Source organism: Callithrix jacchus, chromosome 7 (genome assembly GCF_049354715.1).
Source record: "Callithrix jacchus isolate 240 chromosome 7, calJac240_pri, whole genome shotgun sequence".
NCBI classification, from domain to species: domain Eukaryota; kingdom Metazoa; phylum Chordata; class Mammalia; order Primates; family Cebidae; genus Callithrix; species Callithrix jacchus.
Window position 1 is genome coordinate 56,583,909 of NC_133508.1, and position 16,070 is coordinate 56,599,978.

A 16,070-nucleotide genomic window follows, 5' to 3' on the forward strand; every position below is an offset into this window, starting at 1 on the left:
CCACCACACCTGGTTAATTTTTTGTATGTTTTGGGGTTTCACCATGTTGGCCAGGCTGGTCTCAAACTCCAGACCTCAGGTGGTCCTCACACCTTGTTGGGATTACAGATGTGAGATACCACGCCCGGCTTCACTGTCACCATTTGAGAGTTAAGGAAAACCAAAGCCATCTGCAAGATCACATGGCTAAGTTCCAACACAACCGGAGCTGGAACCCAGGTCTCTCTCCACCATCCATGAAGCTTACACTAGCCGTGGACTATGGATGGATGTCTTCCTTCAGAAGAGACTAACAGGCCCTGCATCATCTTGCATGCCAGGTGGGAGAAATCAGTACCTTCCTCTGCAAAAGGGTCCCTGGGATCTGTGCAGACTGGGTGGGAGGAGGGGGGTAAAGAGGAGATGGTGTGAATAGGTCCCGGGGTCAGGGAGTGCATTCGTCAGCTGCATCAATCTAATGATTCAGGAACTATTCAAAGTGCAATCTGGGCTAGGGGTGGAGGCTCACCTAGTGTTGGTACCCCCAGCATTTTGCAAAGGTGAAGCATAAGGATCACTTCAGCCCAGGAAATCAAGACCAGCTTAGACAACATAGTGAGATCCCTGTCTTTACAAAAGAAAAGAAAAGACAAAAGGCCGAGGCCGGGTGCAGTGGTTTATGCCTGCAATCCCAGCATTTTGGGAAGCCAAGGCAAGTGGATCACTTAAGGCCAGGATTTAGAGATCAGCCTTGCCAGCAGGGCAAAACTCCATCTCTACTAAAAATATAAAAATTAGCTGGGTGTGGTGGCGGAAGCCCGTAATCCCAATTATTTGGGAAGCTGAGGCATGAAAATTGCTTGAACCTGGGAGGCAGAAGTTGTGGTGAGCTGAGATTGGGGCACGGCACTCCAGCTTGGGCCACAGAGTGAGAATCTGTCTCTCTCTCTCTCTCTCACACACACACACACACACACACACACACACACTAGCTGGGCATGGTGGTGCATACCCATAATCATAGCTACTTGGGAGGCTGAGGTAGGGAGATTGCTTGAGCCCAGGAGTTTGAGGCCACAATGAGCTATGATCACACCGCTGCACACCAGCCTGGGTGACAAAGCCAGACCTGGTCTCAAAACAAGCAAAAAAACACCAAAGTGCAATCCAATTGTTCTGTAAGTACAGAAATAGAGAAGCAGCCTGTCTTTTTAAATCCTGCTGCAGATTGGAAACCAGTAGTTCCCAGATGGGCATGTGGACCAGGCTCCAAGAAACGCTGCCCTGGACAAACAAGAAGTGCAAAGGTATCCCTCATCCAGTCTCTGTCCCGTCCTCTGCTTTATTTTTCTCCCTGTCACAGATCATTGTTGATCATCTGTCTCCTCCTCTAACATGGAGGTTCAATGAGGGCAGGGACTCCATCCAGTGCCTTATTCACAGCAGTGTGGCAGGGCCCAGAACAGCACCAGGTACAGATTTGGTGCTCAGTAAAGATTTGAATGAATGAATCAGTGAATAAACATCTCTCTCTATCAGAAAAACCAGTTTACAGGCTTTGACATCAGGTTCAAATCCCAGCTTAGCAACTTCTGAGCTATGTGACTTGAACCAAATCAGGTAATTTCTCCAAGCTTAAAAGAGGATGATGCTGCTAGCCTTGTAGGGTCTTTATGAGGATTAAGTCACGTGGCAAAAACCCCAGCATAGTGAATGCACAGTGGGAGTTCGTGCCCCCACTGGCCTGCCTGGCCCCCTGCCTCCCCCTTCTGGCTCTTTTCTTTTCTTTTTGGGATGCAGTCTCACTCTCACCTAGGCTGGAGTGCAGTGGTGCAATCTTGGCTCACTGCAACCTGCAATTTCCACCTCCCAGGTTCAAGCTATCCTCTTGCCTCAACCTCCCAAGTAGCTAAGACTACGGGTATGCACTACCAAGCCTGGCAATTTTTAAAATTTTAGTAGAGATGGGATTTCACCATTTTGGCCAGGCTGGTCTCAAACTCCTGACCTCAGGTGATCTGCCCACCTCGGCCTCCCAAAGTGTTGGCATTATAGGTGCGAGCCACTGCACCTGGCTGGCTCTTCCTAATGGTCTGAGTTATTTCACACACTGGGAAGCCGCATGCTCAATTCATTTTTGGAAAATGTGCTTGGCTGGGGCAGCTTTGACCATCTCTGCTAATCTTTTGCTGAGTGACACAGGACAAACGGCTTCCTCTCTCTGGGCTCCAACTTCTAACCACAGTGCTTCCCATGGTTTTCCATTCAGGCTTCCACGTCAGAGTTTGTCTGAATACAGGGCTGCAGGCTAATAAGAGTTTGAAAACCCTTGTACCAAGTTCTCTGAGTTCTTCTCTGGCTCTGAGGTTAAAAGACTCCATAGCACAGAATTCTGATTTCACTCCTTTTGTTTCCAGGATGATGATAATCTGGCAGAAGAATATACAACTTCAGTAAGCTGACAGTTTGTAGCGAACAGCAAGGATGGCTCAGATACCCTCCAACATAAGGGATATTTCAGGTGCTTTTGTTGTTGGCAAGGCTGTTGCTAAAAAGGCCCTTAGAGATTAACACTATTTCCCTTGGAAGATGAGGAAACAGGTTCAGAGAGGGGATGAGGCTTGCCCAAGGTCACACAGCCAGTGAGAATGAGCCTGGGACCAGAACCCAGACTGCACCCAGAGCGGCTGGCCTTTCTCTCTGCTGTCTGCAATAACAACGTGCACAGGGATCATACGCGGGTTATCGTAGCTCCCACAGTGCCAAATGGTGTGGACCCAGGGCTAACCATGAACTCAGCAGCTTTCTCTGGGGGCCGGCCATTCAGGACCCCTTCTCTGCCAAGCAGGCTTGCCTGCTAAGAGCTGGGGCTGCTTTTCAAGCCTTGGTGCTGCTGCCTGCGGGGCTGGGACCCCTTGTGGCAAGCGGCAGTAATAGCAGCATTCCTGAGCCATAGTCGGGATCCAGGGACAGCTGTCAGGAAAACCTAAAAAGGGAGTTGCCTGCGATTTTAAACTGAGACTTTTAGTAGAACCACATAAAATAGTCCTGAGGCTGGGTGAGTTGGCTCACGCCTGTAATCCCAGAACTTTGGGAGGCTGAGGCAGAAGAATCGCTTGAATCCAGGAGGCAGAGGTTGCAATGAGCCAAGATCATGCCATTGCACTCCAGTCTGTGTGACAAGAGCCAAACTCCTCAAAAGAAAAAAAAAAAAAAAAGTCCTGAACAGCCAAACCAAGCTGGCAACACATTTACCCATCTCTGAAGCCGGACTGACTGCTGCCGAGCTGGGCCCCTCCCCCTTTCCTCCTTAGACTGCTGCCATGCCCAGATGTAGCCTTAGATTTTAAAGATTTGCTCCCTTCGTGGCTGCAGACCTGGAGATAAGCTATGTGGCAGCCTCTCAGTAATGCATGGTGTTAGCTAAGGGCAGTTGGCAAGAATCACCTTAGACTAGGTTGTCCAATCTTTTGGCTTCCGTTCGCCACGCTGGAAGAATTGTCTTGAGCCACACGTAAAATACACTAACAATAGCTGATGAGCTAAAAAAACCTCATGGTGGCTGAAGCCGGTAATCCCAGCACTTTGTGAGGCCGAGGCAGGGTGGATCACAAGGTCAGGAGTTCAAGACCAGCCTGGCCAACGTGATGAAACCCCATCTCTACTAAACATACAAAAATTAGCTGGGTGTGGTGGCGGGTGCCTGTAATCCCAGCTACTCAGGAGGCTGAGGCAGAGAATTCCCACCCAGGAGGCGGAGTTTGCAGTGAGCTGAGATCTTGCCATTGCACTCTAGCCTGGGTGACAGAGCAAGACTCCATCTTGAAAAAAGAAGAAAATCTCATGATGTTTTGAGAAAGTTTACTAGTTTGTGTTGAGCTGCATTCAAAGCCGTCCTGGGTGCATGCGGCCAGCACGCCACTGGTTGGACAAGCTTGCCTTAGACCCACCCACGGTAGATGTGATGTGGATAGGAGGGCAGAGCCCGTTACTACCTGACTGTTCCTTGAATGGAAACCTACTGGAAAAAGATGATACTGGCTGCTGTCATAGCTGCTGGAAAAAAAAAAGTCAAAATCCACTGTTTGGTTCAAAACCTTATAATACTAGAAGACTTCAGCCTTCTAGGTAAACTACAAAAAATCCTCACTCAGGTACCACTTTTTAATTTAATTTGAATTAATTTTTTTGAGACAGAGTCTCCCTGTTGCCCACGCTAGAGTGCTGTGGTGCAATCATGGCTCACTGCAACCTCAGCCCCATGAGCTCAAGTGATTCTCCTGCCTCTGCCTCCCAAGTAGCTGGGACTACAGGTGTCCGTCACCACGCCTGGCTGATTTTTTAAATTTAATGGAGATGAGGCCTTGCCATGTTGCCCAGGATGGTCTCAAACTCCTGAGCTCAAATAAACCTCCTGCCTTAGCCTCCTAAAGTGTTGGGATTTACAGGAGTGAGCCACGGCATCTGGCATGGGTACCACTTGTAGTCAAGCAAGTCCCTTCCACGGGGACAGAAAATCCTTCAGATCATAATGTGGATTCGGCATAGAATGCCCCCAGTTTTCAAGAGTGACAAAGAAACTGGGATTTAAACATTTTAATAATGATGGATATGAGATGTCACTGCCCTTTTACTGCAGGGACAACGAGTGTTTGCTGAAACATGTTTGGGATTTGTTCCTACTGCTATCATCAGCTCTTCTTCTTGTGAATTTTTAAGACATTAAGAGAGCCCTATATAGCTTTAGAAATATTCAGATTTTTTTTTTTTTTTTTTTTTGAGATGGAGTCTCGCTCTGTTGTCGGACTAGAGTGCAGTGGCAACCTCCGCCTCCTGGGTTCAAGCGATTCTCCTGCCTCAGCCTCCTGAGTAGCTGGGATTACAGGTGCGTGCCACCACACCCAGCCAATTTTGTGTATTTTAGTAGAGACGAGGTTTCACCCTGTTTGCCAGGATGGTCTCAATCTCTTGACCTTGCGATCTGCCCGCCTCAGCCTCCCAAAGTGTTGGGATTGGGATTCCAGGCATGAGCCACCACACCAGGCCTAGAAATATTCAGACTTTTTAAGTAAAAGAGGGCAGGGATTAAGTTCAAGTTCAGGAGTCGAGTCATAGACATATAGAGCGTTTATGCTTGCATTTCCCATTTTTAAACCGTCCTCATGAAGTTATTAATATCCTAGTTTTACTGTTACAGCTGAAGGTCTTTCATCCTACTAAAACTTTGGCATAAAGGCGGTTCCAAACCTGCAGTAGCTGGAAAAGCTTCATCAGTCATGTCTTTACCCCTCTGCTCTTAGAACTCATTGTCATTCACGTATGCCATGAAGAAAAATAGTTTCTTTCCAAAACTTTCTTTGCTTCTACCTCTTATTGCTATTTTTAACACAGGAGCCCAGCTGATCCCTTTACATGGTAAGTCATAGGCATGAGAGGTCTTTTTGGGGTGATGGAAATGTTCTAAAATTGGGTTGTGGTGGCAATTGCACAACTCTGTATATTTCCTAAAAATCATTAAATTGTACATTAAAATGGGTGGGTCTTGTGGTATATAAATTACACTGCAGTCAAGTCAGATCACGTCACCTTCTGTGCTTAAAAATCTCCCAGGGGACCCATGGAGGTGGACCCAGCCAGGCAAGGTGGCTCACACCTGTAATCCCAGCACTTTGTGAGGCTTTGCTTGAGGCCAGGAGTTTGAGACCAGCCTGGCCAACATGGCGAAACCGTGTCTTTACTAAAAACACAAAAATTAGCCCAGCGTGGTGGTGCATGCCTGTAATCCCAGCTTCTTGGGAAGCTGAGGCATAAGAATTGCTTGAACCTGGGAGGCAGAGGTTGCCATGAGCCACACTCTTGCGAGTTGCTCCTCTCTTGGACATCCACCTGCCCTCTCCCTCACCTACCTACTCTCTGCCTGTCACCCACAAGGGTAGGACAACACCTTCCACCCCTGCCAGTTGCCCCACCCCTTTCTCTGCTTTTTCTCCATAGTATTTAATACTGTCTGATCTAAAATCTTATTAATTTTTCATTTTTTTAATTATACAGCATCTTCAAATGAAATTCTTCTCTTTTTTTGGAGACCGAGTCGCTCTGTTGCCCAGGCTGGAGTGCAGTGGCATGATCTCGGCTCACTGTAACCTCCACCTCCTGGGTTCAACCAATTCTCCTGCTCAGCCTCCTGAGTAGCTGGGATTACAGGTGCCCACCACCATGCCCAGCTAATTTTTGTATTTTTAGTAGAGATGGGGTTTCACCATGTTGGTCAGGCTGCTCTCAAACTCCTAACCTCAGGTGATCTGCTGACCTCGGCCTCCCAAAGTGCTGGGATTACATGCGAGAGCCGCCGAGCCCGCCCTTAACCATTTTTGAGTGTACAGTTCAGTACATTCCCAATGTTCTGCAACTATCCTCATTGACTTTGGCCAATCAGAATTAAAAACACTTTTTCACCACTTTAAGAAGCTTTTTTTTTTCTTTTTGGCTGGGTGCGGTGGCTCACTCCTGTAATCCCAGCACTTTGGGAGTCCAAAGCATGTTGATCACCTGAGGTCACGAGTTTGAGACCAACCCAGCCAATATGGCAAAACTCTGTCTCTATTAGAAATACAAAAAATTGGCTGAGTGTGGTGGTGCACGCCTGTAGTGCCAGCTACTCAGGAGACTGAGGCATGAGAATCACTTGAACCCAGGAGGCGGAGGTTGCAGTGAGCCAAGATTACATCACTGCATTCCAGCCTCGGTGATAGAGTGAGACTCAGTCTCAAAAAAAAAAAGAAGCTTCATTTCTAAAATTTAGCTTTCTGACTCTGTGCTTGTGCCTTCAACACTTTCACAACGATTTTCTGCTCCTTGATGAGGAAAGCATGCTTGATCCTGCCACGAACACATTTAGCACACACGGAACCACCACAGACCCTGCGGATGTGTTTTGGGCAATCTCATAAGAGCTTCAGGTCTCACAGCATGAACCCCTCGAAGTCTGCCTAAGCATACACCACATGCAGGTTCAGGTGTACTCCCAGCCTTCTTGGTCATATTAGTCTGTTTTCACGCTGCTATAAAGACCTACCTGAGACTGGGTAATTTATGAAGAAAAGAGGTTTCTTTTCTTTTTGTAGAAAAGAGGTTTCATTGACTCATGGTTCCAAAGTTTTTTTAAAATTAATTAATTTTTTTTAGAGACAGGGTCTCACTATGTTGCCCAGGCTGGAGTGCAGTGGCTATTCACAGGTGTGATCCACCACTGATAAGCATGGGAGTTTTGACCTGCTCCATTTCCGACCTGTGTCGGTTCACCCCTCCTTAGGCAATCTGGTGGTCTCCTGCTCCCAGGAGGTCATCATATTGATGCCGAACTTAGTGTGGATACCCAATTGGCATAGCGTACTTGAACTCCTGGGCTCAAGAGATCCTCCCACCTCAGCTTCCTGAGTCGCTGGGACTACAGGCACACGCCACCATGCCTGGCAGTTCCACAGTCTTAACAGGAAGCATGACTGGGAGGCCTCAGGAAACTTAAAATCATGGCGAAAGGCAAAGCGGAAGCAAGCTTTTCTTCCCATGGTGGAGCAGGGGAGTGAGAGAAGGGGAAGTGCGACACACTTTTAAGCAGCCAGATCTCGTGAGAACTCACTCAGTTTCACAAGAACAGCATGGGGAAATTTGTCACTATCATCCAATCATCAATCACCTCCCACCAGGCCTCTCCCTCAACACATGGGGATTTCAATGCCACATGAGATTTGGGTGGGGATACAGAGCCAAACCGTTACGTTATCACTAGCATAAGGGTAAACAGTTCTACTCTAGGGGTTCGGGACAGCCTAGTTTTGTTAGAGGCCACTGTAGGAAAGCCTATGGTTGTACTGTCACATGCTGGGACCATTTTGAATGCTTCCAGACAGAATCCCCAGAAGAGGAAAAAGACTTTGTGAGTTCAAATGTCAAAGACTCCCCAGAATTCAAATAATTCAGTTTATATCTTGTCAGTTGCTCTTTTCATGTTTTCAGCAGCTCACACTGGACTCCTGAGATGGCACTTTACCACTTGGTACCCCTGAAAGTCTGGAAATTATTTTAGCTTTTCAAAAAAATAAATAAAAATTTAAAAAAAGACCTGAGAGCTGAGAATGGACAGCTTCGTCACAGCAGCAAACTTCAGCTCACACTATAGCCTTGGTCTCGAAAATTGTGCTTAAGTTTTTTGTAAAATGAAACATTCCTAAAATGCACCAAGTGAGGCCTGCCCTTCCAAAGAGCCCCATGGAGAACACTTTCGGAGGGGAGCCTTTGCCAGTGGGAATGAGGTGAGGGTCCCAGCTTCACCTTTGTCATTTCCCCCTTTCCATACGGTGGGATTCCTTAAAGTGAGGCAAACTCTCTAAGAGCTTTCCTGTTACCCCAGGGCCGGCTCCTTTAGCTGCCACTCAGAAGTCTCATCAAACAGCTGGGAAGGCAGCACCACTCACTCCCACATGCCTGTCATGCTGTCAATAATGAGATTCTTCTGGGCTGCAAAGACCAAAGGATTGCAAGTTCAAGAAGCAAAAGAGAAGGATTTTCTCCCTCCTGGAGGGGGCTCGTGTGTGCAGCAAGTGATAAGGTAGGAAACCAAGGAGGAAGTTATCTGCGGGTCCAGAAAAGAGACCTTGAAGGAAGCTCTATGAACTGCACTAACACACAAGAAATCCATTCCAAAGATACGTGCATGCACCTGACAGACACATAGAGAGGAGCCACAGAAGGGAGGGGGACCAAGAAAGGAGAAAGGGCGGCTTTGATTGTACCCCCAAGGTCCACAGTGGAATGAGGTTCACACTGTAAAGAATTGCTTAAAGGAGCCCATTTGGACATAGATCAGGATTTGGGATGAATTCTTTCAGGGAATGACTAAGCCTTCATCTCTCCTCTTTGATTCCCATCTCTTTTATTTGGCCATGCAAAGTATAAGGCTATTACTAACATCCTGGGGGGACCCTGAAAATTAATCTGTACTGCCTGACCTCCCCTCCTTTTCCCCTCTCCTCGCCCCAGGGGAACTAAAGCCTGCTTTATTTGAGGATAAAGCAACTGGTGGATACAATTCCATGCAAGGGAAATAAATCACATCAAATGTAATGTCTTCTGTCTGCTATCATGGAGATGAAAGAGCCAGCTGACCGAGTGACAGTCTATTCTGCATTTCAGCTGGTATCTAGTGACAGCCCAGACATAATTTTCAGCCAAGTGGGAGTTTGGGGGCTCAAGGGTCAGGATGTTTAAATGTATCTTTGTGAGCATATTGACAAACTCTTTCGCCTTGGTTTTATCTTGCAAACATCACGGGCAATAATGTTGGCCTAACTTCATAGAGGCAAGAAATGACATTGGAGATTTTTCTGCAAAGGCTTTTGTTTTGTTTTGTTTTTGTTTTTAAACAAAGCTCAGCAATTCTATTTTTAAAAATGTATTTTATTTTATTTTTTATATTTTGAGACAGGGTCTTGCTCTGTTGCCCAGGCTGGAGCGCAAGTGGTACGATCATAGCTCACCACAGCCTTGACCCCCCAGGCTCAAGTGATCCTCCTGCCTCAGTGTCCTGAGTAGCTGGGACTACAGGTGTGTGTCACCATATCCCAATTGTTTTATTTTTATTTTTTATTTTTAGTAGAGATGGGATATCACTATGTTGCCCAGGCTGGTCTCGAACTTCCGAGCTCAAGCAATCTGCTGGCCTCAGCCTCCCAAAGTGCTGGGATTCCACCACACCCGGCTGGAATTCCATTTCTTAATCCTCGTCCTCCTCCTCCTACCATCATCAGCTTACTTCAGGCTAGGCTTGGACTAAGTGCTTCATCCATCAATTATTTCCTTTACTCCTTGAAATGATCCTAGGGGCTAAGAGTGACTACTTCCATTTAATGATGGGAAGCCTAGCCCCAGAGACGCCAAGTAATTTGTCCAACGTCACATAGTGAGTAAGTGGCATGGTAATTTGGTTATTCCTACATGTTCCCTCCTACTCTCCTGTTCCACATCCCTTTGCAATCAAATAAAACCTCCAACCAAAATATATGTCTTCTGACAACTGACATCTTTCAAAATCGTGTATGAAAGTCAACACACACACACCTGTGAAGATGAACATTTCCGACTTTGTTGATTCAACAGATACACTAGCAGGCTAGAATTTGCTAAAAGATTAACATCCCAATGTATAGACCAGGCCAAGGGCATGTGGCCTTTTGCTTTGGTAATCTCTAGCACATGTGCCAAAACAGAGGTGGGTGAACACATACTGCTGTGAAAAAGAACAGGGGTCATGTGAGACACAATATTCTTGCTTTTTTTTTTGAGATGGAGTCTCGTACTGCTGCCTAGGCTGGAGTGCAGTGGCATGATCTTGGCTCACTACAACCTTTGCCTGCCAGGTTCAAGCATTTCTCCTGCCTCAGCCTCCCAAGTAGCTGGGATTGCAGGAGCCCACAAAAACACCTGACTAATTTTTTTGTATTTTTAACAGAGACGAGGTTTCACTATGTTGGCCAGGCTGGTCTTGAACTCCTGACCTCGTGATCCATCTGCCTTGCCTCCCAAAGTGCTGGGATTGCAGGCATGAGCCACCGCGCCCAGCCAATACGACACCTTTCTAGTTTTTGATGGAGAGTTAGGCAATTGGCCCACATCCTACTATGGGAACTCAATTTTCCCATCAGAAAGACGAGTTTGAATTAACAATGGAACTTAGAGAAATACAGCTGCGGTAAGCTGCAGGCGGTGAGCCAGTGTAGAACAAGAAGTTTCATTATACATGTCCCAGGCATGCCTCGTGTCACTGCGGTTTGCTTTACTGCACTTCACAGAGAGTATGTGTTTTACAAATTGAAGGTTTCTGGCAACCCTGCTTCAACAAAGTCTGTTGGTGCTATTTTTCCCACACTCTGTGATCACTGGAGCAGCACTTTTAATTTCCTTCGAGAAGCTTTCCTTTGCATTCACAATTTGGCTGTCTGATGCCAGAGGCCTGGCTTTTGGTTTGCTGTGCTTTCCACATGCCTTCCTTCCTCAGCTTAATCATTTCTGGCTTTTGATTTAAAGTGAGAAATGTGCATTGCTTCCTTTCATTTGAACACTTAGAGGTCACTGAAGGGAGATTTATTTATTCATTTTTCAGACAGGGTCTCGCTCTGTTACCCAGGCTGGAGTGCAATGACGCAACCACAGCTCACTGCAGCCTTGACCTCCCGGACTCAAGTGATTCTCCCACCCCAGCCTCCTGAGAAGCTGGATTACAGACACGCACCACCATGCTGGGCTAAGTTTTTGCTATTTTTTTGGTAGAGATGGGGTTTTACCATGTGGGCCTGTGCCTCCCAAAGTGCTGGGATTACAGACATGAGCCACCCGGCCCAGCCATCCATCATGTAGGGTTATTAATTGGCCCAATTTCCATACTGCTGTGTCTCAGGGAATAGCAAGGAGGAGGAGAGGGAGAGAGGTGGGGAACAGCCAGTTGGTAGAGTATCAGAACACACACACCATTTAGTGGGTTCACTGTCTTAGATGGATGATGTTTGTGGTGCCCCAAAACAATTACAATATTGACATCAAAGATCACTGATCATCATAACAGACACAATAATAATAAAAAGGGTTGGCCAAGCATTGTGGCTCATGCCTGTAATCTCAGTGCTTTGGGAGGCCGAGGTGGAAGGATCACGAGGTTAGGAGTTGGAGACCAGTCTGGCCAACATAGTGAAACCCTGTCTCTACTAAAAATATAAAAAAAATTAGCCAGGTGTGGTGGCGCCTGCTTGTAATCCCAGCTACTCAGGAGGCTGAGGCAGGAGAATCACTTGAATCTGGGAGTTAGAGGGTACAGTGAGCCGGGGGAGATCGCACCACTGCACTCCAGCCTGGGCAACAGAGCGAGACTCCATCCCCCATCAAAATAATAATAATTAAAAGGCTTGAAACATTGTGAGAATTACCAAATGTGTCACAGAGGCACAAAGTGAGCACAGGTAATAATGAAAAGGTTTGAAATATGGCAAGAATTATCAAAATGAGACATAGGGACATAGAAGGCTGTATGTCTTCTATCAGTTAGTTATCACTGTATAACAAACCATCCCAGAATGCAGTGGCTTAAAATAATCTGCGATTATTTCCCATGAGCCTACAAATTGGCTGGGCAGTTCTGCTAAAATCATGCAGGCATGGCTGATCCCACTGGGTGCACTCATGTGTCTGCAGCCAGCTGGCGGGTAGGCTGAGGCTGGCTGGGATGACCCAGCTTTGCTCATCCCCCCAGGAGCTAACCTGGACCCGTTCTTATGGTGAGGCTCTAGAAGAGAGTGGAATTCATGTGAAAGGCCTTCTGAGGCCTCGGTTTGAAAATAGCATGATATGGGTTGGGTGGATTACAGGCTCACACCTGTAATCCCCATACTTTGGGTGGCCAAGGTGGGTGGATCATGAGGTCAAGAGTTTGAGACCAGCCTGACCAACATGGTGAAACCCCATCTCTACTAAAAATACAAAAACTAGCTGGGCACGGTGGCTCATGTCTGTAATCCCAGCTACTCAGGAGGCTGAGGCAGGAGGATTGCTTGAACCCAGGGAGTTGAGGTTGCAGTGAGCCGAGATTGCGCCACTTCACTCCAGCCTGGTGACAGAGTGAGACTCTGTCTCAAAATTAAAAAAAAAAAAAAAAAGGCATCATGCGATTTCCTGTGCCTTCTATGGGCCAAGGGCAGCCCAGATTCAAGGGGTGGGGAAACAGACTACACTTCTTGATGGGAGGGGTTCAAGGTCACATTGTAAAGTGTGTGGATACAGGCAGGGGTGGGGAATTATGGGCATTTTTTGCCATCACTCTACCACAGATATACACAATATGTCTGAAACACTGCAACATACTCATAGCTCACCTATAATAGGCAACAGGTTAAATCCCTGAAGACACTAGAGCAGAATGAATCTTTCTTCAAATTCTCACCCAGGGAGAAGGGGAAGGGGTAGGGAGAACACTAGGAATGATGCCAGGCTGTTGGCAAGTGGCTGGTTTTTGGGGATGTGGTTTTGGGAGTCCTGGGCTGAGGCAAGATCTGCATAAAGAACTGGAGGAGTGAGCCCAGGTAGAATCCTTTAGGCAAGATCAAAGTGGGCATGGTGGTGTGCACCAGTGGTCTCAGCTACTCAGGAGGTTGAGGCAGGAGGATGGCTTGAGCCCAGGAGTTCAGGCTGTAGTGAGCTATGGTTGTGCCACTACACTCAAGCCTGGGTGATGAAGTGAAACCCTGTCTCTTTTTTTTTTTTTTTTTTTTGAGACAGAGTTGCCTCTTGTTGCCCAGGCTGGAGTGCTGTGGCATAATCTCAGCTCACTGCAACCTCCACCTCCTGGGTTCAAGCGATTCTCCTGCCTTAGCCTCCTAAGTAGCTGGGACTACAGGCGTGTGCCACCACGCCCAGCTAATTTTTTGTATTTTAGTAGAGATAGGGTCTCACCATGTTGGCCAGGATGGTCTTGATCTTCTGACCTCATGATCTGTCCGCCTCAGCCTTCCAAAGTGCTGGGATTATAGGCGTGAGCCACTGCACCTGGCTGGCCCTATCTTGGGAAGGGAAGGGGAGGAGAGGGGAAAGGGGAAAGGGGAAAGGGGAAAGGGAAAAGGGGAAAGGGGGAAGGGGGAAGGGGGAAGGGGGAAGGGGGAAGGGAGAAGGGGAAAGGGGAAAGGGGAAAGGGGGAAGGGGAAAGGGGAAAGGGGAAAGGAAAGGGGAAAGGAAAGCGGAAAGGAAAGAGGAAAGGAAAAAGGAAAGGAAAGGAAAGGAAAAGAAGCTCAGAGATTAATTCTGAAAAATTCCCAGCCAATAGATTATCTCTCTCCCCTATTCTCTCTTTTTTTTTTTTGGATTTCTATAAGCAACTATCAAACCTTAATTTATTTCCTATTTCCTATCTCTTTATCTCTCCATGATGCATTGTGAATGATTTCTTCAAATCGATCTTCAGTTCATTATCAGTATTATTATTGTTATTATTTTTGAGAGAGTCTCTCTCTGTGTCCCAGACTGGAGTGCTGTGATGTGATCTCAGCTCATTGCAACCTACACCTCCCAGGTTCAAGTGATTCTTGCGCCTCGGCCTCCCAAGTAGCTGGGATTACAGGCATGCACCACCACATCCAATTAATTTTTGTATTTTTAGTTGAATTGGGTTTTCACCATGTCCATCAGGGTGGTCTCGAACTCCTGGCTTCAACTGATCCGCCCACCTTAGCCTCCCAAAGTGCTGGGATTACAGGTGTGAGGTACCACGCCCAGCCAGTTCATTATTTTTCTCTTTCGTTTTGTCTAACCCACTCTAATTTATCCAGTATTCATTGCAATGACTATTTTTTTATTTCTAAAAGTTACATTTGATTTATTCTCAGATCTCCCTATTTTTCAATGTCTCATTCCTTCCACGTATTTTCAAAGTTTTAATTTATGTCTTTAAAAACTGTAACATACTTAGGGGGTGGGCAGGGCTTCTTCAGACCATTCTGCTGGGCACTAAGGGTCTAATTTTGATTTTGTTGTTTTTGCAACCTTTCTTCATGGTGGTTTTATACACCTGGATTGAAAACTCATCTTTACAGCTGCTCATATATGGGAATCTGTGTGGCCTAGATTGAGGACCTATTTTCTCCAGTGCAGTTTTCTCTTTTTTTTTTTTCTTTTATTTTCTTTTTTTCTGAGCTCTAGTGTTTTCTCTTAAAAAATCATGTAGGCCAGGCAGGTGGCTCAATCACCTAAGGTCAGGAGTTCGGGACCAGCCTGGCCAACATGGTGTAACTAACCCCATCTCTACTAAAAATACAAAAATTAGCTGGGCGTGGTGGCAGGTGCCTGTCATCCCAGCTACTTGGGAGGCTGAGACAAGAGAATCTCTTGAACCCGGGAGATGGAGCAGTGAGCCGAGATCACACCACTGCACTCCAGCCTGGGTGACAAGAGTGAAACTTCATCTCAAAAAATAAATAAATAAAAAATAAAAAGTATGGCCAGGTGCAGTGGCTCATGCATGTAACTCCAACAATTTTGGAGGCCAAGGTGGCAGGATCACTTGAGCCAGGAACTTGAGACCAGCCTGGGCAATGTAGAAAGACCTCACCTCTATAAAAATTTTAAAAAATTGGCCAGGCACACCTATAGTCTCAACTACTTGGGTGCTGAGGTGGGAGGATTACTTCAGCCCAGAAGAGTCGAAGCTGCAGAGAGTGGTGTTTGTGTCACTGTACTCCATCCTGGGTGACAGAATGAGACTCCATCTCAAATGGAGTATTTGTATTTTATGTATTCATGTTAGAAGCAGGGTCTTACTGTATAACCTAGGCTGGAGTACAGTGGCACAATCACAGCTCAACGCAGCCTTGAACTCCTGGGCTCAAGTGATCCTCCCACCTCCACCTCCCAAATAGCTGGGCTTACAGGCATAGGTTATCAGGCATGGCTAAATAAAAACAGTTTTTTTTACAGACTGGTTTTCCTTGGGAAGGTTCTGGGAGATAATATCTAGAATCACCTGTCACAGCGAATATTTGATAAATATTAGTTCCTTCCCCTCTTTGTATCTTTGGTGCCTAATAAATGCTTATCAAGTCAAATGAAAACAAGAAGAATATAATTGGTGACATGAAAATTTCTCAGGATATAGGAGCACAAGTTCTTAAGGAAAGGCAGTCGGTAACCTTCCCCAGCAAGCGCCCTCTGGAAACTTCCTGGTGAGCTGGGCTTGGGGTAAGCATGAGCCCCAGAGGGCTGCCACCAGGTGGTGCTGTGGCGACCACATAAGCCCCAGCCATCTCCAGGGCAGGGCCCTTCCCCAGGAGCTTCCTGCTATGCCATTCCCATTAGAGAGGGAGGGAGCACCCTGGGAGTGGGGGCTGATCACATCCTAGAGTGCCCACTCCTCCCTGGAGTCCCTGAGATGGAGCCAGGAGTGTGGGACTCTGGGCTTAGCCTGGAGGGCAGGGCCATTTGGGTAAACACTCAGCTATAAAATTAAAGGGACAGGTTGGGTGCAATGGCTCATGCCTGAAATCACAGCACTATGGGAGGCC

The 16,070-nt window shown here is 46.8% G+C and overlaps 1 protein-coding gene across 8 annotated transcripts in view; it reads right to left on the minus strand.

Annotated features, from left to right (window-relative positions):
• The window catches only part of TMCO4 (transmembrane and coiled-coil domains 4), a 111,820-nt gene that overhangs the window by 17,737 nt on the left and 78,013 nt on the right, over window positions 1-16,070 (minus strand). The window lies entirely within an intron of this gene.